General features: G+C 40.8%; 2 pseudogenes; one reads left to right on the top strand and one right to left on the bottom strand.

Moving 5' to 3' along the window:
* LOC115861550 (PDZ and LIM domain protein 1 pseudogene) overlaps window positions 1–16,684 on the top strand; it is a 197,063-nt pseudogene extending 180,379 nt beyond the window's left edge.
* Window positions 16,685–17,551: 867 nt separating this feature from the next.
* On the bottom strand, window positions 17,552–19,565 carry LOC115861549 (mitochondrial nicotinamide adenine dinucleotide transporter SLC25A51-like; annotated as a pseudogene).
* Between the last annotated feature and the right edge of the window lie 4,114 nt (window positions 19,566–23,679).

Genomic DNA, 23,679 nt, shown 5'->3' with positions numbered 1-23,679 from the left:
CCCTCGAATCAGTTGCTCCTTTAACCCCATCCTGTCTGAGCAAAGAATAGATGCCCTCAGGTGACCAACACGCAGAGGCGGGGCCAAATCCAAAGCTGAACCCCAGGAGCTGTGCGAACAAAGAGGAGAAAGAGAAATTTCTTCCAGCAGCCTCAGGAGTAGCGGATAAATCTCCACAATCAACTTGATGTATCCTGCATCTCTGGAATACCTGAATAGACAACAAATCATCCCAAATTGAGGAGGTGGACTTTGGGAACAATGATATATATACATATTTTCCCTTTTTCTCTTTATGTGAGTGTGTATGTGTATGATTCTGTGTGTGATTTTGTCTGTATAGCTTTGCTTTTACCATTTATCCTAGGGTTCCATCTGTCCTTTTTCTTTTATTTTCTTTTTTACTTTGAAAACATATATTCTACCAAAAAATTTTCTTTTTTTAATGATTATTTTTTATTTTAATAACTTTATTTTACTTTACTTTACTTATTTTATTTTATCTTCTTCTTTCTTTCTTTCTCTTTCCCCTTTTATTCTGAGCCGTGTGGATGACAGTCTCTTGGTGCTCCAACCAGGCATCAGGGCTATGCCACTGGGGTGGGAGAGCCAAGTTCAGGACACTGGTCCACAAGAGACCTCCCAGCTCCATGTAACAGCAAATGGCAAAAATCTCCAAGAGATCACCAAATGAAGAGGAAATAGGCAGTCTACCTGAAAAAGAATTCAGAACAATGATAGTAAAGATGGTCCAAAATCATGGAAATAGAATGGAGAAAACACAAGAAACGTTTAACAAGGGCCTAAAAGATCTAAAGAGCAAACGAATAGTGATGGACAACACAATAAATGAAATTAAAAATTCTCTGGAAGGGATCAATAGCAGAATAACTGAGGCAGAAGAACGGATAAGTGACCTGGAAGATAAAATAATGGAAATAACTACTGCAGAGCAGAATAATGAAAAAAGAATGAAAAGAATTGAGGACAGTCTCAGAGACCTCTGGGACAACATTAAATGCACCAACATTCGAATTATAGGGGACCCAGAAGAAGAAGAGAAAAAGAAAGGGACTGAAAAAATATTTGAAGAGATTATAGTTGAAAACTTCCCTAATATGGGAAAGGAAATAGTGAATCAAGTCCAGGAAGCATAGAGAGTCCCATACAGGATAAATCCAAGGAGAAACATGACAGGACACGTATTAATCAAACTGTCAAAAATTAAATACAAAAAAAAATTAAAAGCTGCAAAGGAAGAACAACAAATAACACACAAGTGAATCCCCATAAGGTTAACAGCTTATATTTCAACAGAAACTCTGCAAACCAGAAGGGAGTGGTAGGACATATTTAAAGTGATGAAGGAGAAAAACCTACAACGAAGATTACTCTACCCAGCAAGGATCTCATTCAGATTTGATGGAGGAATTAAAACCTTTACAGACAAGCAAAAGCTAAGAGAATTCAGCGCCACCAAACCAGCTTTACAAGAAATGTTAAAGGAACTTCTCTAGGCAGGAAACACAAGAGCAGGAAAAGACCTACAATAACAAACCCAAAAGAATTAAGAAAATGGTAATAGGAACATACATATCGATAATAACCTTAAATGTAAATGGATTAAATGCTCCCACCAAAAGACATAGACTGGCTGAATGGCTACAAAAACAAGACCTGTATATATGCTGTCTAAAAGAGACCAACTTCAGACCTAGGGATACATACAGACTGAAAGTGAGGAGATAGAAAAAGATATTCCATGCAAATGGAAATCAAAAGAATGCTGGAGTAGCAATTCTCATATCAGACAAAATAGACTTTAAAACAAAGACTATTACAAGTGACAAAGAAGGACACTACATAATGATCAAGGGATCAATCCAAGAAGAAGATACAACAATTGTAAATATTTATGCCCCCAACATAGAAGCAACTCAATACATATGGCAAATATTAACAGCCATAAACAGGGAAACAGACAGTAACACAATCATAGTAGGGGACTTTAACACCCCACTTTCACCAAGGGACAGATCATCCAAAATGAAAATAAAAAAGGAAACACAAGCTTTAAATGATACATTAAACAAGATGGACTTAATTGATATTCATCAGACATTCCATCCCAAAACAACAGAATACACTTTCTTCTCAAGTGCTCATGGAACATTCTCCAGGATAGATAATATCTTGGGTCACAAATCAGGCCTTGGTAAATTTAAGAAAATCTAAATCATATCAAGTATCTTTTCTGACAACAACGTTATGAGACTAGGTATCCATTACAGGAAAAAATCGGGAAAAAATATAAACACATGGAGGCTAAACAATACACTACTTAATAGCCCAGAGATCACTGAAGAAATCAAAGAGGAAATCAAAAAATACCTAAACCCAAATGACAATGAAAACAAGATGACCCAAAACCTATGGGATGCAGCCAAAGCAGTTCTAAAAGGGAAGTTTATAGCAATACAATCCTACCTTAACAGGTAAGAAACATTTCAAATAAACAAGCTAACCTTACACCTAAAGCAATTAGAGAAAAAGAACAAAAAACCCCTAAAGTTAACAGACGGAAAGAAATCATAAAGATCAGATCAAAAATAAATGAAAAAGAAATGAAGGAAACGATAGCAAAGATCAATAAAACTGAAAGCTGGTTCTTTGAGAAGATAAACAATTTGATAAATGATTAGTCAGCCTCATCAGGAAAAAAAGGGAGAAGACTCAAATCAACAGAATTAGAAATGAAGAAGGAGAAGTAACAACTGATGCTGCAGAAATACAAAGGATCATAAAAGATTACTACAAGCAACTATATGCCAATAAATTGGAAAACCTGGAAGAAATGGACAAATTCTTAGGAATACACATCTTTCTGAGACTGAACCAGGAAGAAATAGAAAATATGAACAGACCAATCACAAGCATTGAAATTGAAACTGTGATTAAAAATCTTCCAACAAACAAAAGCTCAGGACCAGATGGTTTCACAGGCGAATTCTATCAAACATTTAGAGAAGATCTAACACCTATCCTTCTCAAACTCTTTCTAAATATAGCAGAGGGAAGAACACTCCCAAACTCATTCCACGAGGCCACCATCACCCTGATACCAAAATCAGACAAAGATGTCACAAAAAAACTACAGACCAATATCACTGATGAACATAGATGCACAAATCCTCAACAAAATACTAGCAAACAGAATCCAACAGCACATTAAAAGGATCATACACCATGATCAAGTGGGGTTTATCCCAGGAATGCAAGGATTCTTCAATATGTGTAAATCAATCAATGTGATACACCATTTTAACAAACTGAAGGAGAAAAACCATATGATCATCTCAATAGATGCAGAGAAAGCTTTCAACAAAATTCAACATGTATTTATGCCAAAAACTCTCCAGAAAGTAGGCATAGAGGAACTTACTTCAACATAATAAAGGACATATATGGCACACCCACAGCTAACACTGTCCTCAGTGGTAAAAATCTGAAACCATTTCCTCTAAGATCAGGAACAAGACAAGGTTGCCCACTCTCACCCCTATTCTTCAACATAGTTTTGGAAGTTTTAGCCACAGAAATCAGAGAAGAAAAATAAATAAAAGTAATCCAAATTGGAAAAGAAGAAGTAAAGCTGTCACTCTTTGCAGATGACATGATATTATACATAGAGAATCCAAAAGATGCTACCAGAAAACTACTACAGCTAATCAGTGAACTTGGTAAAGTAGCAGGATACAAAATTAATGCACAGAAATCTCTTGCATTCCTATACACTAATGATGAAATATGTGAAAGTGAAATTAAGGAAACACTCCCATTTACCATTGCAACAAAAAGACTCCCATTTACCATTCCTACCATTATTCCTTAGGTAGGAATAAACCTAACTAAGGAGACAAAAGACCTGTAGGCAGAAAATTATAAGACACTGATGAAAGAAATTAAAGATGATACAAATAGATGGAGAGACATACCATGTTCTTCGATTGGAAGAATCAACATTGTGAAAATGACTCTACTACTCAAAGCAATCTACTGATTCAATGCAATCCCTATCAAACTACCACTGGCATTTTTCACAGAACTAGAACAAAAAATTTCACAATTTGCATGGAAACACAAAAGACCCCGAATAGCCAAAGCAATCTTGAGAAAGAAAAACGGAGTTGGAGTAATCAGATTCCTGGAGTTCAGACTATACTACAAAGCTAGAATAATCAAGACAGTATGGTACTGGCCCCCAAACAGAAAGATAGATCAATGGAACAGGATAGAAAGCCCAGAGATAAACCCACACACATATAGTCACCTTATTTTTGATAAAGGAGGCAAGAATATACAGTGGAGATAAGACAGCCTCTTCAATAAATGGTTCTGGGAAAACTGGACAGCTACACGTAAAAGAATGAAATCAGAACACTCCCTAACACCATACACATAAATAAACTGAAAATGGATTAAAAACCTAAATGTAAGGCCAAACACTAACAAACTCTTAGAGGAAACCATAGGCAGAACACTCTATGACTTAAATCACAGTAAGATCCTTTTTGACCCACCTCCTAGAGAAATGGAAATAAAAATAAACAAATGAGACCTAATGAAACTTAAAAGCTTTTGCACAACAAAGGAGACCATAAGCAAGATGAAAAGACAGCCCTCAGAATGGGAGAAGATATTTGCAAATGAAGCAACTGACAAAGGATTAATCTCAAAAGTATACAAGCAGCTCATGCAGCTCAATATCAAAAAAACAAACAACCCAATCCAAAAATGGGCAGAAGACTTAAATAGACATTTCTCTAAAGAAGATATACAGCTTGCCAACAAACACATGAAAAAATGCTCAACATCATTAACCATTAGAGAAATGCCAATCAAAACTATAATGCAATATCATCTCACACCAGTCAGAATGGCCATCATCATAAAATCTACCAAAAATAAATGCTGGAGAGGGTGTGGAAAAAAGGGAACCCTCTTGCACTGTTGGTGGGAATGTAAATTGATATAGCCACTCTGGAGAACAGTATCTAGATTCCTTAAAAAACTAAAAATAGAACTAATATATGACCCAGCAATCCCACTACTGGGCATATACCCTGAGAAAACCATAATTCAAGAGGAGTCATGTGCCACAATGTTCATTGCAGCTCTATTTACAATAGCCAGGACATGGAAGCAACCTAAGTGTCCATCGACAGATGAATGATTAAAGAAGATGTGGCACATATATACAGTGGGATATTACTCAGCCATAAAATGAAATGAAATTGAGTTATTTGTAATGAGGTAGATGGACCTAGAGTCTGTCATACAGAGTGAAGTAAGGCAGAAAGAGAAAAACAAATACCGTATGCTAACACATATACATGGAATCTAAGAAAGAAAAAAATGGTCATGAAGAACCTGGGGCAAGGCAGGAATAAAGACACAGACCTACTAGAGAATGGACTTGAGGACACAGGGAGGGGGACAGGTAAGCTGGGACAAAGTGAGAGAGTGGTAGTGTATATGTGGACATATACACAATACCAAATGTAAAATAGATAGCTAGTGGGATGCAGTCACCTAAAACAGGGGGATGAGCTCGGTGGTGACCAAGTAGAAAGGTGTGATAAGGAGGCTGGAAGGGAGACACAAGAGGGAAGAGATATGCGGATATATGTATATGTATAACTGATTCACTTTGTTATACAGCAGAAGCTAACATATCATTGTAAAACAATTATATTCCAATAAATATGTAAAAAAATTAAAAACAATGATAACAACAGTAATACCATCTATTGAGCTCTTACTAAATACAGGGCACTCCAATAAGCCCTTTAAATACACAAGCTATTTTAATCATTAAACTAAACCTACAATGTAGATATTAGGATACTTACTTTTCAGATAAGGAGGCTAACGAAGGTGAAGTGACTTGTCTAGGAAAGTCCCCAAAGTGGGATTTGACTCCAGAGCCCAAGTCCTCAACCCTATGGCAGTGATTCTTAAGGTTCATCCACATTAGAACCCATTGTAAAAGTACACGTTCCCAGCCTCCAATCCGTTGACTGAATCAGGCTGTCAAGTCTTTGGCCTAAGACCTGCACTCCTACACTCTGGCATGGGGATTCACTACACAACTGGGGCAGATAGTATTTTCCAAAGCTGGCCAGATCTATACTTTTATTCCAGGCCACCTGCTTTTCTTGTGATGTGACTGACACTCTTCCCTCATGAGATGGGGTTCTAGATCCCCTCCCCTTGAATCTGGATGAGGTCTGTGGTTTTTCCAAGCTATGAAGTGCAGTGGAAGTGATCCTATGTGACTTCCAAGGTTAGCTCATCAAGAGGATAGTTTCTGTCTGGTGCGTTTTGGTGCCCTCGTGCTCTCCCTCTCTCTTTGCTCACCTTTGAAACCCAGCCACCATGTTGTGAGGGAGCCCAGACTACATAGAGAGGCCCTGTGTCAGTGTTCCAGCTAAGAGACACAGCTAAGATGTCAGCCAGAATCAACCGCCAGGCATATGAGTGACTGAGCCTTCAGCCGATCCCAAAGCCTTCAACCCTTCTGGCTGAGGCCTCAGACATTGTGGAGCAGAGACAGACTGTCCTCATTGTGCCCTGACCCAGAGGTTTGGCTTCTGACCCAAGAAACTGTGAGAGATAACACATGGCAGTTGTTTTAAACCACAAAGTTTGAGATAATTTGTTACAAAGAAAACAATAGCTAATAAGGTACCTAAGTTTGAGAGCACCGTGCTGGGTACTACAATTCCCCAAGGCTTGCAGGGCCTTTGGGCAATACCCTACTGTGGCCTGCAACCCTCCACCCTTCACCCAGGCTGAGCTGTGTTTGTGTTCACATGTAGAGTTTGCCAAGTTGTGTACAAAGATCCACTGACTCTCCTCCTGCTGCAGCCTGTGTTCACACCTTCCTGGATAAATAATGCCACAGCTGTAGCAAGATCAGAAAAAGAACTAAGGGCCAGGGACTTTCCTGGTGGTGCAGTGGCTAAGAATCCACCTGCCAATGCAGGGGACACGGATTCAAGCCCTGGTCCGGGAAGAACCCACATGCCGCGGAGCAACTAAGCCCGTGTGCCACAACTACTGAGCCTGCGCTCTAGAGCCCATGTGCCACAACTACGGAAGCCCACGTGCCTAGAGCCCGTGCTCTGCAACAAGGGAAGCCACTGCAATGAAAAGCCCACGCAGCACAACAAAGAGTAACCCCCGCTCGCTGCACCTAGAGATAGCCCACACACAGCAACGAAGACCCAACACAGCCAAAAATAAATATAAATAAATAAAATTTATAAAAACAAAAAGAACTAAGGGCCAAGTTCAACTCTGGGTTGAACTTGAGATGGAGTTCAAGCACTTTATCCCAAGTTTTTCAGGTGGGGGTGGGGAGCTGGGAGAAAGCTGAAACAGAATGTGTTTGGTAAGGAATACCAGTCTCTCTCCTTAGAGGGATTCATTTGCTCAGGGAGAAAGTCACAGTCGTTTGCAACTGACATCTCGTTTCTATGCAAAAAGAGAGGCAGAGTATAGCAGCGTCTTTGAAGCCAACAGTCTTGAATCTTATCTTGGCTCTAGTTCTCCCTAACTGGGTCAACTTGGGAAAAATCACTTCATCTCTCTGAAACTCAGTTTCCTCATCTGTTAAATGGTTATACCACTTCATAGGGTGATTGTAAAGACTAAGCAAGATAAGCCCTACTAAATCCTTAACAGAGCCTCAGAAAATGAGAGCTATTATTAATAAGATAGATGCTTCCAAATTATTTGAAACATCTTAAATCTATTTGGATTAATTACTGAGATCCACAATGCCTAGTCAAAACTAATTGGTTGCTCAACGTATCAATTATAGGGCATTGGGGGAATGAAATGCAGTTCCCTAACTTTCAGCACACATAGGAAAAAAGGTGTTTTAGTCTGCTCACTCTGCTATAACAAAATACCATAGGCTGAAAGGTTTAAACAGTATTAATTTATTTCTCACAATTCTAGAGCCTGGAAAGTCTAAGATCAAGGTTCAGTAGGGTTCAGTTTCTGGTGAGGAATTTCTTCCTGTCTTGAAGATAGCCACCTCCTTCTCATTGTATACTCATGATGGAGACAGAGAGAGAGAGGAAGCTGTCTTTTCTTATAAGGGCACTAATTCCATCATGAGGGCTCCACCATCATGACCTCATCTAAACCTAATCCCCTCCCAGAGGCTCTCCAAATACCATAACAGTGAGGGTCAGAGCTTCCACATGTGAATGATGGTGGGGGCACAAGTCATCTTAACCCTTGTCATTCCCAAGGACAGCATCACCCTAAGGTACCTTCATGCCATCTTGGGCTTCTGGGAACAAAATGGAATTTGGTGAGCTTTTATTCTGACATCTTCCTGACCTTCTTGATAGGTTGCTTTGGAGAGGTGGCTATTGACTTCTTTAAGGTCTAAAATGGTCATCTAGATAATTACAATGCATCCTCTCCTCACACAAGGGTGTGTGTATTTCCAGGGACTTTTTGAGATCATTGGACCACATATTAAGAAGACTTGCAGAGGCAGATTTGATTCTGAGCACTGCAGGGCCATGCAGAATTGTGCCAGACAGGGCCTTAAGTCCAGAGTGTGGCTGAGGCTGCTGATGAGCCCCCAGGCATTAGTTTTGAGGTTTTCTGTGTGCCACCAACAATCATATCTCCTTCACCCTACAGGTAATCACTATCTTGAATTTTGTTTAGTTATCATTTGCTTTTCTTTATAGACTTTTTTTTTTACAATTTTTTGTATGCTCAAAAAATTTATTAAGTAGTTTTACATGTTCTTGAAAATATTTGTATTTTTACACCATGTGTCTGTTCTACTTAACTATTGCCCAGTTGTATTGTATAACTAACAATCCCAAATTCAGTAGCATACAACTATCAGCAGTTATTTCTCACCATACCTCTAGGGGTTGGTTGGGTTTTGAGCCAGGTCAGCTGGTTTGTGGTTTTGGTCCAGGCCTGCTTCATGTGTCTCCCATTCTCCTAGGACCAGTGTCTTCTGAAGCATCCTCTTCACAAGGCAAAAGGCAGGAGCACGAGAGCAAGCCTAACCATGCAAACACTTTTATTTATTTTTAATTTATTTTTTTGATACAGCAGGTTCGTATTAATTTATTTTATACATATTAGTGTATACATGTCAATCCCAATCTCCCAATTCATCCCACCACCACCACCCCTACTCCCACCCCGCTTTCCCCCCTTGGGGTCCATACGTTTGTTCTCTACATCTGTGTCTCTGCCTTGCAAACTGGTTCATCTGTACCATTTTTCTAGATTCCACATATATGCATTAATATACAATATTTGTTTTTCTCTTTCAGACTTACTTCACTCTGTATGACAGTCTCTAGGTCCATCCACATCTCTACAAATGACCCAATTTTTTTCCTTTTTATGGCTGAGTAATATTCCATTGTATATATGTACCACATCTTCTTTATCCATTCGTCTGTTGATGGGTATTTAGGCTGCATCCATGTCCTGGCTATTGTAAACAGTGCTGCAATGAACATTGGGGTGCAAGTGTCATTTTGAATTATGCTTTTCTCTGGGTATATGGCCAGTAGTGGGATTGCTGGATCATACTGTAATTCTATTTTTAGCTTTTTAAGGAACCTCCATACTGTTCTCCCGAGTGACAGTATCAATTTACATTCCCACCAACAGTGCAGGAGGGTTCCCTTTTCTCCACACCCTCTCCAGCATTTGTTGTTTATAGACTTTCTGATGATGCCCATTCTAACTGGTGTAAGGTGATACCTCATTGTGGTTTTGATTTGCATTTCTCTAATGATTAGTGATGCTGAGCAGCTTTTCATGTGCTTCTTGGCCATCTGTATGTCTTTTTTGGAGAAATGTCTATTTAGGTCTTCTGCCCATTTTTTTGATTGGGTTGTTTGTTTTCTTAATATTGAGCTGCATGAGCTGTTTCTATATTTTGGAGATTAATCCTTCATCCGTTGATTTGTTTGCAAATATTTTCTCCCATTCTGAGGGTTGCCTTTTCATCTTGCTTATAGTTTCCTTTTCTGTGCAAAAGTTTTAAGCTTCATTAGGTCCCATTTCTTTATTTTTATTTTTATTTCCATTACTCTAGGAGCTGGGTCAAAAAAGATCTTGCTGTGATTTGTGTCAAAGAGTGTTCTTCCTATATTTTCCTCTAAGAGTTTTATAGTGTCCAGTCTTACATTTAGGTCTTTAATCCATTTTGAGTTTATTTTTGTGTATGGTGCTAGGGAGTGTTCTAAATTCATTCTTTTACCTGTAGCTGTCCAGTTTTCCCAGCAGCACTTATTGAAGAGACTGTCTTTTCTCCATTGTGTATCCTTGCCTTCTTTGGCATAGATTAGTTGGCCATATGTGTGTGGGTTTATCTCTGGGCTTTCTATCCTGTTCCATTGATCTATATTTCTGTTTTTGTGCAAGTACCATATTGTCTTGATCATTGTAGCTTTGTATTTTAGTCTGAAGTCAGAGAGTCTGATTCTTCCAACTCCATTTTTTTCCCTCAAGATTGCTTTGGCTATTCGGGGTCTTCTGTGTCTCCATACAGATTTTAAGATTTTTTGTTCTAGTTCTGTAAAAAATGCCATTGGTAGTTTGATAGGGATTGCATTGAATCTGTAGATAGCTTTGGGTAATATAGTCATTTTGACAATATTGCTTCTTCCAATCCAAGAACATGATGTGTCTCTCCATTTGTTTGTGCCACCTTTGATTTCTTTCATCAGTGTCTTAGGGTTTTCTGAGTACAGATCTTTTACCTCCTTAGGTAGTTTTATTCCTAGGTATTTTATACTTTTTGTTGCAATGGTGAATGGGATTGTTTCCTTAATTTTTCTTTCTGATTTTCATTGTTAGTTTATAGGAATGCAAGAGGTTTCTGTGCATTAATTTTTTATCCTGCAACCTTACCAAATTCATTGATTAGCTCTAGTAGTTTTCTGGTGGCACCTTTAGGATTCTCTATGTATAGTATCATGTCATCTGCAAACAGTGCCAGTTTTACTTCTTCTTTTCCAATTTGTATTCCTTTTATTTCTTTTTCATCTCTGATTGCCGTGGCTAGGACTTCCAGAACTATGTTGGATAATAGTGGTGAGAGTGGACATCCTTGTCTTTTTCCTGATCTTAGAGGAAATGCTTCCAGTTTTTCACCATTGAGAATGATGTTGGCTGTGGATTTGTCGTATATGGCCTTTATTATGTTGAGGTAGATTCCCTCTATGCCCACTTTCTGGAGAGTTTTTATCATAAATTGGTGTTGAATTTTGTCAAAAGCTTTCTCTGCATCTATTGAGTTGATCATATGGATTTTATTCTTCAATTTGTTAATATGGTGTATCACATTGATTGATTTGCATATATTGAAGAATCCTTGTATCTCTGGGATAAATATCACTTGATCATGGTGTATGATCCTTTTAATGTGTTGTTGGATTCTGTTTGTTAGTATTTTGTTGAGGACTTTTGCATCCATATTCATCAGTGATATTGGTGTGTAATTTTCTTTTTTTGTAGTACCTTTGTCTGGTTTTGGCATCAGGGCGATGGTGGCCTCATAGAATGGGTTTGGGGGTATTCTTCCCTCTGCAATTTTTTGTAAGAACTTGAGAAGGATGGGTGTTAGCTCTTCTCTAAATGTTTGATAGAATTCATCTGTGAAGCCATCTTGTCTTGGACTATTGTTTGTTGGAAGTTTTTTTTTTTTTTTTTTTTTGCAGTACATGGGCCTCTCACTCTTGTGGCCTCTCCCATTGTGGATCACAGGCTCTGGACACACAGGCTCAGCGGCCATGGCTCACGGGCCCAGCCGCTTGGCGGCATGTGGGATCTTCCTGGACTGGGGCACGAACCCATGTCCCCTGCATTGGCAGGTGGACTCTCAACAACTGCACCACCATGGAAGTCCTTGTTGGAAGATTTTTAATCACAGTTTCAATTTCATTACTTATGATTGGTCTGTTCATATTTTCTATTTCTTTCTGATTCAGTCTTGGAAGGTTATACCTTTCTCAGAATTTGTCCATTTCTTCTAGGTTGTCCATTGTATTGGCATAGAGTTGCTCGTAGTAGTCTCCTATGATGCTTTGTGTTTCTTTGTTGTCTGTTGTAAACTCTCTTTTTTCATTTCTAATTTTATTGATTTGAGTCCTCTCTCTCTTTTACTTGATGAGTCTGGCTAAAGGTTTATCAATTTTGTTTGTCTTCTCAAACAACCACCTTTTAGTTTTATTGATCTTTGCTATTGTTTTCTTTGTTTCTATTTCATTTATTTCTGCTCTGATCTTTATGATTTCTTTCCTTCTACTAACTTTGGGTTTTATTGTTGTTGTTGTTCGTCTTTCTCTAGTTCCTTTAGGTGTAAGGTTAGATTGTTTATTTTTTTTCTTGTTTCTTGAGGTAGGATTGTATTGCTGTAAACTTCCCTCTTACAACTGCTTTTGCTGCATCCCATCGGTTTTGGATCATCGTGTTTTCATTGTCATTTGTCTCTAGGTATTTTTTGATTTCCTCTTTGATTTCTTCAGTGATCTTTTGGTTATTTAGTAATGTATTGTCTAGCCTCCATGTGTTTGTGTTTTTTACGTTTTCCCCTCTATAATTCTATTCTAATCTCAGAGCGTTTTGGTCAGAAAAGATGCCTGATATGATTTCAATTTTCTTAAATTTACCAAGTCTTGATTTGTGACCCAAGATGAGATCTATCCTGGAGAATGTTCCATGTGTACTTGAGAAGAAAGTGTAATCTGCTGTTTTCAGATGGAATGTTCTATAAATATCAATTAAATCTATTTGGTCTATTGTGTCATTTAAAGCTTGTGTTTCCTTATTAATTTCCTCTCTGGATGATCTGTCCATTGGTTTTAGTGAGGTTTTAAAGTCCGTCACTATTACTGTGTTACTGTCGATTTCCTCTTTTAGAGCTGTTAGCATTTGTCTTATATATTGAAATACTCCTATGTTGGGTGCATATATAATTATAATTGTTATATCTTCTTCTTGGATTAATCCCTTGATCATTATGTAGTGTCCTTCCTTGTCTCTTGTAACATTATTTATTTTAAAGTCTATTTTATCTTATATGAGTGTTGCTCCACCAGCTTTCTTTTGATTTCCATTTGCATGGAATATCTTTTTCCATCCTGTCACTTTCAGTCTGTATGTGTCCCTAGGTCTGAAATGGGTCTCCTGTAGACAGCATATAGATCGGTCTTGTTTTTTTTTTTATCTATTCAGCAAGCCTGTGTCTTTTGGTTAGAGCATTTAATCCATTCACTTTTAAGGTAATTATCAATATGTATATTCCTATTAGCATTTTATTAATTTTGGGGGGTTTGTTTATGTAGGTCCTTTTCTTTTCTTGTGTTTCCCACTTAGAGAAGTTCCTTTAGCATTTGTTGTAGAGTTGGTTTGGTGGTGCTGAATTCTCTTAGCTTTTGGTTATCTGTAAAGCTTTTGATTTCTCCACTGAATCTGAATGAAGTCCTTGCTGGGTACAGTAATTTTGGTTGTAGGTTTTTCCTGTTCATATCTTTAAATATATCATGCCACTCCCTTCTGGGTTGTATAGTTTCTGCTGAGAAATCAACTGTTAACCTTACGGAGTTCCCTTGTATGTTATTTGTCGTTTTTCCCTTGTTGCTTTCAGTAAGTTTTCTTTGTCTTTAATTTTTGCCAGTTTGATTACTATGTGTCTTGGCATGTTTCTCTTTGGGTTTATCCTGCCTGGAACTCTCTGCCTTTCCTGGACTTGCGTGGTATTTCCTTTCCCATGTTAGGGAAGTTTTCAACTATAATCTCTTCAAATATTTTCTTGGGTCCTTTCTCTCTCTCTTCTCCTTCTGGGACCCCTATAATGACAATGCTGGTGCATTTAATGTTGCCCCAGAGGTCTCTTAGGCTGTCTTCATTTCTTTTCATTCTTTTTTCTTTATCCTGTTCCAAGACAGTGAATTCCCCCATTCTGTCTTCCAGGTCACTTATCCATTCTTCTGCCTCAGTTATTCTGCTATTTATTCCTTCTAGTGTATTTTTCATTTCAGTTATTGTATTGTTCATCTCTGTTTGTTTGTTCTTTAATTCTTCTTGGTCTTTGATAAACATTTCTCCCATCTTCTCAATCTTTGCCTCCATTCTTTTTCTGAAATCCTGGATCATCTTCACTATCATTAATCTGAATTCTTTTCCTGAAAGGTTGCCTATCTCCACTTCATTTAGTTGTTTTTCTGGGGTTTTAATCTTGTTCCTTCATTTGGTACATAGCCCTCTGCCTTTTCATTTTGTCTGTCTTTCTGTGAATGTGGTTTTTGTTCCACAGGTTGCAGGATTGTAGTTCTTCTTGCTTCTGCTGTCTGCCCTCTGGTGGATGAGGCTATGTAAGAGGCTTGTGCAAGTTTCCTGATGGGAGGGACTGGTGGTGGGTAGAGCTGAGTGTTGCTTTTGTGGGCAGAGCTCAGTAAAACTTTAATCTGCTTTCTGCTAATGGGTGGGGCTGAGTTCCCTCCCTGTTTGTTTTTTGCCTGAGGCGATTCAGCACTGGAGGCTACAGGCTCTTTGGTGGGGCTAATGGTGGACTCTGGGAGGGCTCATTCCAAGAATACTTCCCAGAGCTTCTGCTGCCAGTGTCCTTGTCCCCACAGTGAACCACAACCACCCCCACCTCTGCAGGAGTCCCTCCAATACTATCTGGTAGATCTGGTTCAGCCTCCTATTGGGTCACTGCTCCTTCCCCCTGCTTCCTGATGCACACACTACTTTGTGTGTCCCCTCCAAAAGTGGAGTCTCTGTTTTCCCCAGTCTTGTCAAAGTCGTGCAATCAAATCCCGCTAGCCTTCAAAGAATGATCCTCTGGGGATTCCTCCTCCCATTTCCGGAACCCCAGGTTGGGAAGCCTCACGTGAGGCTCAGAACCTTCACTCCAGTGGGTGGACTTCTGTGGTATAATTGTTCTTCAGTTTGTGAGTGACCTACCCAGTGGTTATGGGATTTGATTTTATTGTGATTGCACCCCTCCTACCATCTCATTGTGGTTTCTCCTTTGTATTTGGATGTGGGGTATCTTTTTTGGTGAGTTCCAGGGTCTTCCTTTTGATGATTTTTCAGCAGTTAGTTGTGATTCTAGTGCTCTTGCAAGAGGGAGTGAGCACACGTCCTTCTATTCCACCATCTTGAACCAATTTCCCATTCATGCAAACACTTTTATCATTAGCTTGCATCTTGTCTACCAACATCTCAGTGGCCAAGACAATCATATGACTTAGTTTAAAATTCAGAAGTGAAGAATTCCTGTCTTCCTACCCTGAGGCATTGGGAAAGGTGTGGGTCTGTAACACAACAGAAGGAAGTCATAAATGGAGGCTGTAACTCAATCTACCACACTGATACGATTATTTTTGTTACATAATTCCATCTAGGAACATGTAGGTGTACTTTTTCATCTTTTTTGTTTTATTTTATTCTGCTCCTGCTGCAGCATAACCTCTTCTTGGGCTGGCTGGTTTACTGTTGCTGTCGCTAGATTTAAAACTCTGCACTGCTGATCGCCATTCTTCAGCATTCAAAACCTCCTAGCAGAACAGCTGCCGGGGAGCACAGTGCATCACTCTGTGTCCTGCCCCATCTGTCCCCTCGGGTTGCCACCCATCATCGCCACAAATAATCCTCATGGCCAGGGACCCTGGAGCTTCTGCCTTGTGGGGGGCAAGGATTTCAAGCAGCCTCTCACTAGTTCCTGGGTCACTCCCAGAAGCAAGGCTGCTATAGCTAATTCTGTGTGTAATCACAGCCATTGATGGGGAAAATACCAGCAATATGATGCACTTGGAAGCTCAGAACAAAATCAAGGGCTGCACAGACAATGTGACTCTCATAGTAGCCAGATCTGAAAGAAAATATGGTCTCCTCTGGTGACAGAGGAAGGGAAACATCACTCATATAAGATGAATTTAGTCTCTGAACCCCAAGAGGTCCTACATATAGGAAGCGCCCACAACAAAAGTTCCATGCTCTTTACCATCTCACCTGCCTCCAGTTCTACCCCCAGGGTCATCACAAACCAGTACAACAACCCAGCTGACTTCTACTCTTCTGAAAACATCTCCAACTTCAACTATGCCTTGGAGTCAAAGAAAGCAGCCAGTGGGCAGGAGATGAATGGCAGAGCCTTAGACCATTCTCAGCTTCCAAGCAGACTTGTCATTGACAAAGATTCTGAAGTCTTCTTCAGAGAAACAGGAGTTAAATGAGGCTCTGAAACAGTTCTCTTCATTCCTGGTTTTGCAGGAAATCTTGGAGTCTGAGGAGAAAGGGGATCCCAACAAGCCATCAGGATTCAGAACTGTTAAGGCTCCAGTCACCAAAGTGGCTGCATGAATTGGAAATACCCAGAAATTGCTCATGTGTGATAAATGTGGCATTGGCATTGCCGGTGTGTTTTTTGAAGCTGCGGGACCTTCCCCACCACCCTGAGTGTTATGTGTGCACCGACTGTGGCACCAACCTGAAACAGAAAGACCATTTCTTTGTGGAGGAACAGATCTACTGTGAAAAGCATGCCTGAGAGTGGGTCACTCCACCTGAGGGATCCGATGATGTGATCACTGTGTTCCCCAAGTGAGCTGGCAGCTCTGCACCCAACACTGTTCTCCAACGAGCCCCTTCTGCATCTTGTCCTCTAAAAGCTCTGGCCTCTCTTTTCTTGAAAGTTATTAATTACTTTGGTTTTATCCCTGCTTATTAAACGTCATGTCCCCCTTTGCTAGGTGACTCACGCTGGCTGCATGATGCCTGCTTTTATAATCAGCAGAGAATGGTTTTGTTCGGTGTCCCCTTGCCAGCGTCACTGTGTCTTCTCTTCACCTCCATTCATCTCTGCTGCAAATGAACATCAGCCAAATTTGAACCAAACTGAATTTACTGTCTGACAATGATTTCATTTTTACTCAATAAATAGACTTCAAAAACAAACAAAAAAATGCCCCAACCCGCCGTCCCCCCCCCCAAAATACCTCCTAGCAGGCCAATGTGCCTGTCCCATACTCAGCTGTTGATGATCACACGCTGGCAGCCCTTCACTAGTCTGCAGCACCGGTGGCGGGGGGAGTTGGGGGGATGCTGCTCCCGTCTCCAGTACCTTGCGGTGGGTCTGCCATCCAGTTCTCTGAGTTGCTCACTCCCAGCGGCGAGCCTGGGCAGGGAAAGGAATCTCGGCCTTCAAGGCCCTCAGGCTCCCGAGATGGTGGCAGCCTTGCTGGACAGATACACGCAGTCCTTCAACCTCAGCCACGCTGCCCCAAGACTCGGACACCGGCCCACAACGCCTGCCTGGAGGCCCGTGTGGACGCAGCCATCGGCCTCCCACCCAACCCCCCAACCCAGCTTCACTTCCCGAGAACATCGTTCAGACATTAGAAAAGCTCTGTCTTGTTCCCTCTTGTCACCGGCCGAGAGGGCTAGAAGGACATACCACCCACCTCCATGATACCTACAGTGGAGACGGATGCTCCTTAATGGGACCTCAAAGGCCAAAAAACAGAAAGAAAAGACATTGTTGAATCTGTTACAGAAAAGAATGGGCACCAAACCTCGATAAATACTAATTCCATGGCATTTCAGTGCCTTGAAAGCCTGGTAGGTGTTTGTAAATTTGTCGTGATGCTTGTGGTCTTGAAGCAATATTTGAACTCTTTCCAATGGAGTGAAAATTTCTTCTGTTGACCCCCCAAGTACTGCTGCTGGGCTCAGGATTGCAAACTCCGGGGAACTGATAGGCTTACCGGGAAGGCAAGATAAATCCTCATAGAGGCAAAACGTAAGTGTCAGCATAGCTGTCTTCTGCATTAATGGGAGAAGGATTCTGGGATACAAGTTTCGAAATCCATCCCTCCTCAAGTGAAATACTGCATCCCGGGTTTTGATTCCATATAGCTGTCACTGGAAAGAGGACTTTCCGAATGGGAAATGTGGCTGCTACATTGTTGAAAGCTCACAGCAGCCACACAAGTAATGCTTCATTTCGCCAACATTTGCAATATGAGGTGATATATCTCGTTTTGAAGACGTTAGGATTGGAGGCCTCTTTTCATGAGCTTCTGAATTTATATTGCTTAAGATCTTTCTTCTTCAAGATGGATTTTTTTAAACCCATTATCACAGGCGCCGGACTCCATGCCTGATGGCCGCCCACTCACAAGTGGGGGAGCCCAGGAGCCCTCAACCCAGCACTGGTGCAGAGAATTATGGTTTTTTCTTGTTTGTTTTGTTTTTTTGGCCATGCTGCCTGGCTCGTGGGATCTTAGTTTCCCAAACGGGGATCGAACCCGGGCCCCAGCTGTGAAACCGGAGTCCTAACCACTGGATCGCAAGGGAATTCCCGAGAATGATGTTTTTAACAACTTGAGAATGTCACTTTGCAGTACCTGTGCCTGACACTGCCACCTGGTATACTCCATTTGAGAGACTGTCAGTGCTTATTATTGGGTTCTAGTGGATACTGAAAAGCTAAAAAAGTAACAGCAGGTGGTACTACACACTGACATCCCTATCCTGAGATGGGTCAGAAATAAGAACACCAACAAAGTGGGTATTGCCAAACAAGCCTCCATTACTAATGGAAATGGTATATCCAGGAAATTAAACCAGGCATTAATGACATCTGACAGGTACATGAAAAAGTGCCCACTCATTGGCCAAACACGGCTATCTTAGATGGAGGGTCTGTGCCAGCCACTCCAGCTTCTTCCAGGCTTTGTTACACCCAGTTTCCTGAGGTTACCTGGGCCTGGTTCACAGACAGACTAGCTAATTAAAGGATGATGGGGTATACCCAAATAAAACTGCTTAAAACTGTGCATGGTAAAGGGAACTCTGCTCAGTTGGAGGGAGCTGTAGACTGTAATGCTTGCCTGGAAACAACCCCCCACCCCCAGCCCAAGTGCACCTTATTATATTTTCACTGACTCTGAGGCAACTGAGGCAGTCACTGTGGTGGGACAACTGGATGAAAAAGTTTCATTTTCTATGGGGACAAACCTTATGGCAGCACATTGCACAAGACCCAAACCCTCTGTGACCCATGTGGATGCCAAAGAGAAAGGATCTTTCGATGATGAACATCACTGGAATACACAAGCTTGTCAAACCTGTACTGCCAGGTAGCAGGTGCCCTAAAAGGATGGAATGGGCCCCTCTGAAAGGAAAAACTGACCAAGATAACTGACAAAGTAGGCTCAGCTCCCAGCGGAGCATACTCTTCATAAAGACACTTTGGGATCTAAAAGTAGCAATTCCTAGAAATAGTACCACCTATTTAAATAGAATGTTGGTCATGCTGGGGGATGGAGGAGACCTAGACTGCTTGTAAGATTCCCATACTGCATAATTAACCCTTCTTTCTGTACCTCCCATGCTTACCTCTTGGGAAACTGGGCTACTGGAGTTTCAGAGTAGCAAAAAAGAACGGAGGGTGGGTAACTCTTATCTGGTGTTTCTTTTGCCATCTGGCTATATTTGTTGAATTGAGGCAATTGTGCCTATAATAATGATCAGGAATATGAGGTTTTCATATTCCACCACAACTCCTAAGGTGGTCCTGTTGCGACCACACATCAGGGGGTGAGAGAAATTTTCAAGAGTAGTACAAAGTATATATACTGCTGAGCCACATTAGGATGAATCTGAGTTTATGGTGTGGGTAAGACACGGGAAGGATTCTTCAAACATGATGGAGTGACAGGTGCAGGAACCGGTCATTCTGATTATCTGGCTGTGGAAGGACCCTGGCTGATGGGAAGAAAACACTTTAGAGCCTGGGATGTCAGGGGTAAAGGGAGGTACCTAATCTCACTCTGAGCTATTTGTCTGCAGGGAATTTGGCCAATTTAACCCAGACTGCCACCGCCACCCTCCAATATGCTGGCCAGCATTGAATCTTCATCAGAAACCTCCCAATAGCCACTGATATCAGAAAGGAATAGCCTCCACTTGAAACAACAGAACAAAATTGACTTTGTGGACACTGATATTATTGTTAGACATTTTTGTACATTTCTCATTGACTACTGATTCTTCTAAATTCTATAGCATAAGTGCACTGATAGAGACTTAGACCGAATCTGTTTCATGTCTTGGGCAACACTGGACAAGAGGGTCTATGCTAGTATGACTCTCCATCTGGGCCAAGTCAGTTAACTATGTCGTAAACCCAGGTGCAGCATGAGGTGTTGGCAACCACACACACACACCACAGTAACTGGCCAGCAGAAAGTCCAGGACAATGTGATTGTCCATTATCAGTTACTTAGAGTATGTGATGGGATGGCCTTTGCTACCAAGAATTCTTGGTTGAATATGTAAAAGGCCAAAGGGTGTGGACATGTAGGGGAATGGCTCCACCTGGGCACCCTGGCAACCTTGCATATAACAACATAAGCCTCACAGGCAAAGGTTTGAATCACAGGTAATCTGACTTTTGGCAGAACACCTTGTGACCCCTCCCCCACCCGGAACACAAGAGGATGGAAGGTCTGTGAGAGAGGCTCTGGGCCATTTCTTACTCACTTTCCTATGTTCCCTGAAGGCTGCCACTGCCTCTTGGGTTCTGAGGAAGTATGAGGCTTCCTGTCCCATCCACCACCACCCCTCAGAATAGAGTTACAGAATATAAAACTGCTTAGCTGCAGTCTAGAATTGGCTCCTCAGCAGTGGGTATAACCCAGCCTGTGCCTTGCCTTTTTGGTGTGTAAACTTGACAAATGAAAGACCCTACAACTTCCCCTCCCTACTAAGAAGTAAAACAGAAAACCAGAAGAAAAACAGCATCACTCAGGGAACTCTATGGATTAATGCCACAGTCCAAGACTTGAAAGAAGCAGGGATGGTGATATCTATCATATTTAAACTCACCAGTTTGGCATGTGCAGAGCTCAAATGAATTTTGGAGATTGACTGTGGGTTATTATTAACTGAGTCAGGGACTCTAATTATGATTGCAAGGTCAGATTTAAAAATTTTACTGGAGGGACTTCCCTGGTGGTCCAGTGGTTATATGGATCTGTTCTCCCAATGCAGGGGGCCCGGGTTCGATCCCTGGTCAGGGAACTAGATCCTGCATGCATGCCGCAACTAAGAGTTCACATGCCACAACTAAAAAGACCCACATGCTGCAACTAAAGATCCCACATGCCACAAGGAAGATCCTGCATGCCGCAACTAAGACCCAGAGCAACCAAATAAATAAGTAAATATTTTTAAAAATAATAAAATATAAAAAAAATTAAAATGTTCCTGGAGCAAATCAAAATGGCCCCTGGAACTTTGTATATAGCTGCTGACCCAGCTAATGCCTTTTTCTTCATATCAACTTGCAAGGACCACCAGAAAGTTGCTTTTACCTATCAGTGGTCACCACATACCTTCACAGCACCATGGGGCCAGGTCTATTCTTTTCTCTGCCATAATATAGTCTACAGAGATATTGACTTGACATTCCACAAAACATAACACTGGTTCACTATATTAAGATTATGCTGATTGGATTTGATGAGCAGGAAGAAGAACTTTAGATGCCTTTATTAAGACATATATGAACCACATTATGGGAGATACAGCCAATGAAAATCCAGGGAGTTGTCACCTGAGTGTAGTTTCCAGGGTTTCAGTAGTCTGTGGCAAAAGACCAGGTTCCACACCTTGTACCACCTGCCATGAACAAAGGTACATAACTCTTGGTAGACCTTTTTGGAATTGAGAGGCAACATATATCACAGGTGAGTATACTCTCTTGACTCATCTACAGAGTTGCTCATGAGAAGGACAGTTTCAAGTTAAACCAGAGAAAAATGAAGCTCTGTGATAAGTCCAGGCTGTAATACAAGCTGCTCTACAACCTGGTGCTTATGCTCCAGCAGGTCCAATGATGCTCAAAGTGTGGCAAATACAGTTGATGTATGGAGATTCTCACAAACATGAACAGGAGAACAACAGCTTGATTTCTGGGGGTTTTTAGAAAATATCCACTTCTGGAGATAACTATTCTCTTTTTGAGAGTAGCTTCTGGTTTGCTACTGGGCCTTGGTAGATACTGAACTCCTAACTTCAGAACATGAGGTAGTCCTGTGGCCTGAACTTCCCATAATGAACACACTTGGCCATAAGTTTGAGCATGTGTAGAAGCAATTTAACATCAAACGTAAATGGTATGTAAGAGATCAGATTTGAGTAAGTTGGGAAAACCTGAGTAGGTTGCACGAGCAGGGGGCTCAGACTCCTTTGACATGAATTCCTGTTGCATTTTCTGCTCTCTTTTGATCCATGCTTATGGCCTTATGAAATGTTCCTGATGACCAACTGACTGAGGAAAACACTTGAAACTGGTTTACATCTGGGTCTGCAAAATTAGCTGGTAATACAGAAAAGTGGCCAGCTATTAGCACTGCAGGGGTGACCCTGAAGTACAAAGGATTTTCCTTCCTTGCCTGTAATGCTTCTGCCAGCAACAGCATCTGTGGACTCACAGGATGCCTTATGCACTTTCATGATAATTCACCCACTGTTGTATTGAATCAAGAAGCTCATTTCACAGCAAAGAATGTTCAGCAATGGACTCATGCCCATAACATTAAGTGCTCTTACCACGCACCCCATCACCTGGAAGTGGCTGGCCTAATTGAAAGGTAGAAGGGCTTAGATTCAGTGTGGCGTCTATTGGGAGAGGTTCGGCTGTGTTTAACAGTTTAAACAGTATATACTTTGTGTCAGAGACAATTATATGGTGTTGTCTCCCCTATGGCCGGAATACATTGCTCTGTGAGTGAGGAATAGAATTGGGTGTGGCTCCTGTGGCAATTACATCTAGTAACCCATTTGCAGAATTTTTGTATTTTGTCCCAGCAACTTAGAGTTATGATAGTTCAGAGGGTTAGTGCTCAAGGAATTAATATCAGAGGACCTAGCAATTACGAGACTTCTATCTGAATACTTTATACTCTTTATTCCATTGAACCAACAAAAAGAGAGTACTGTCCAGTGTGATTGATCCTGATTTCCAAGGGGCAAGGGAGGTTGCTGCTACCCAGTGGGGGCAATGAAGGCTATGTTAGGAACCCAGGGGATTCTTGGGGTGCCTCTTTGTGCTTCCATGCTCAATTTTAAAGATTAATGGAAAACTACTACAACTAAAAGGTGGCAGGATTGAGGACTCAGACCCTTTGGGAATATAGTTTTGGATCACTCCACTTGATACAGAACTGAGACTAATTGAGGTTCTGAGTGAGGGCAGGGGAAATACAGAATAAGTAGTGAAAGAAAGAAGCTACAGATTTTAATCAGGGCCCCCTGACAAATTACAGGAACAAGTATGACAATAGCTTTGCATTTTTTCTTTGCTTGTAATATGTATGTGTTGATAGTACATATTCACCATTTTGATCTTTTCTCTCCTACCACTGTTTTACATATATACAAATTATTAGATTTAATTTTTTTCTTTTTTAAATTTTTAATTTAAAAATTTTAAAAATTTTATATTGGAGTATAGCTGATTAACAACGTTGTGTTAGATTCAGGTGTACAGCAGAGTGATTCAGTTATACATATACATGTATCGATTCTTTC

The sequence above is a fragment of the Globicephala melas genome, chromosome 15, assembly GCF_963455315.2.
Source record: "Globicephala melas chromosome 15, mGloMel1.2, whole genome shotgun sequence".
Taxonomy (NCBI): domain Eukaryota; kingdom Metazoa; phylum Chordata; class Mammalia; order Artiodactyla; family Delphinidae; genus Globicephala; species Globicephala melas.
Note: the sequence above shows the minus strand (reverse complement) of the source record. Positions and strands in the feature narration are given on the sequence as shown.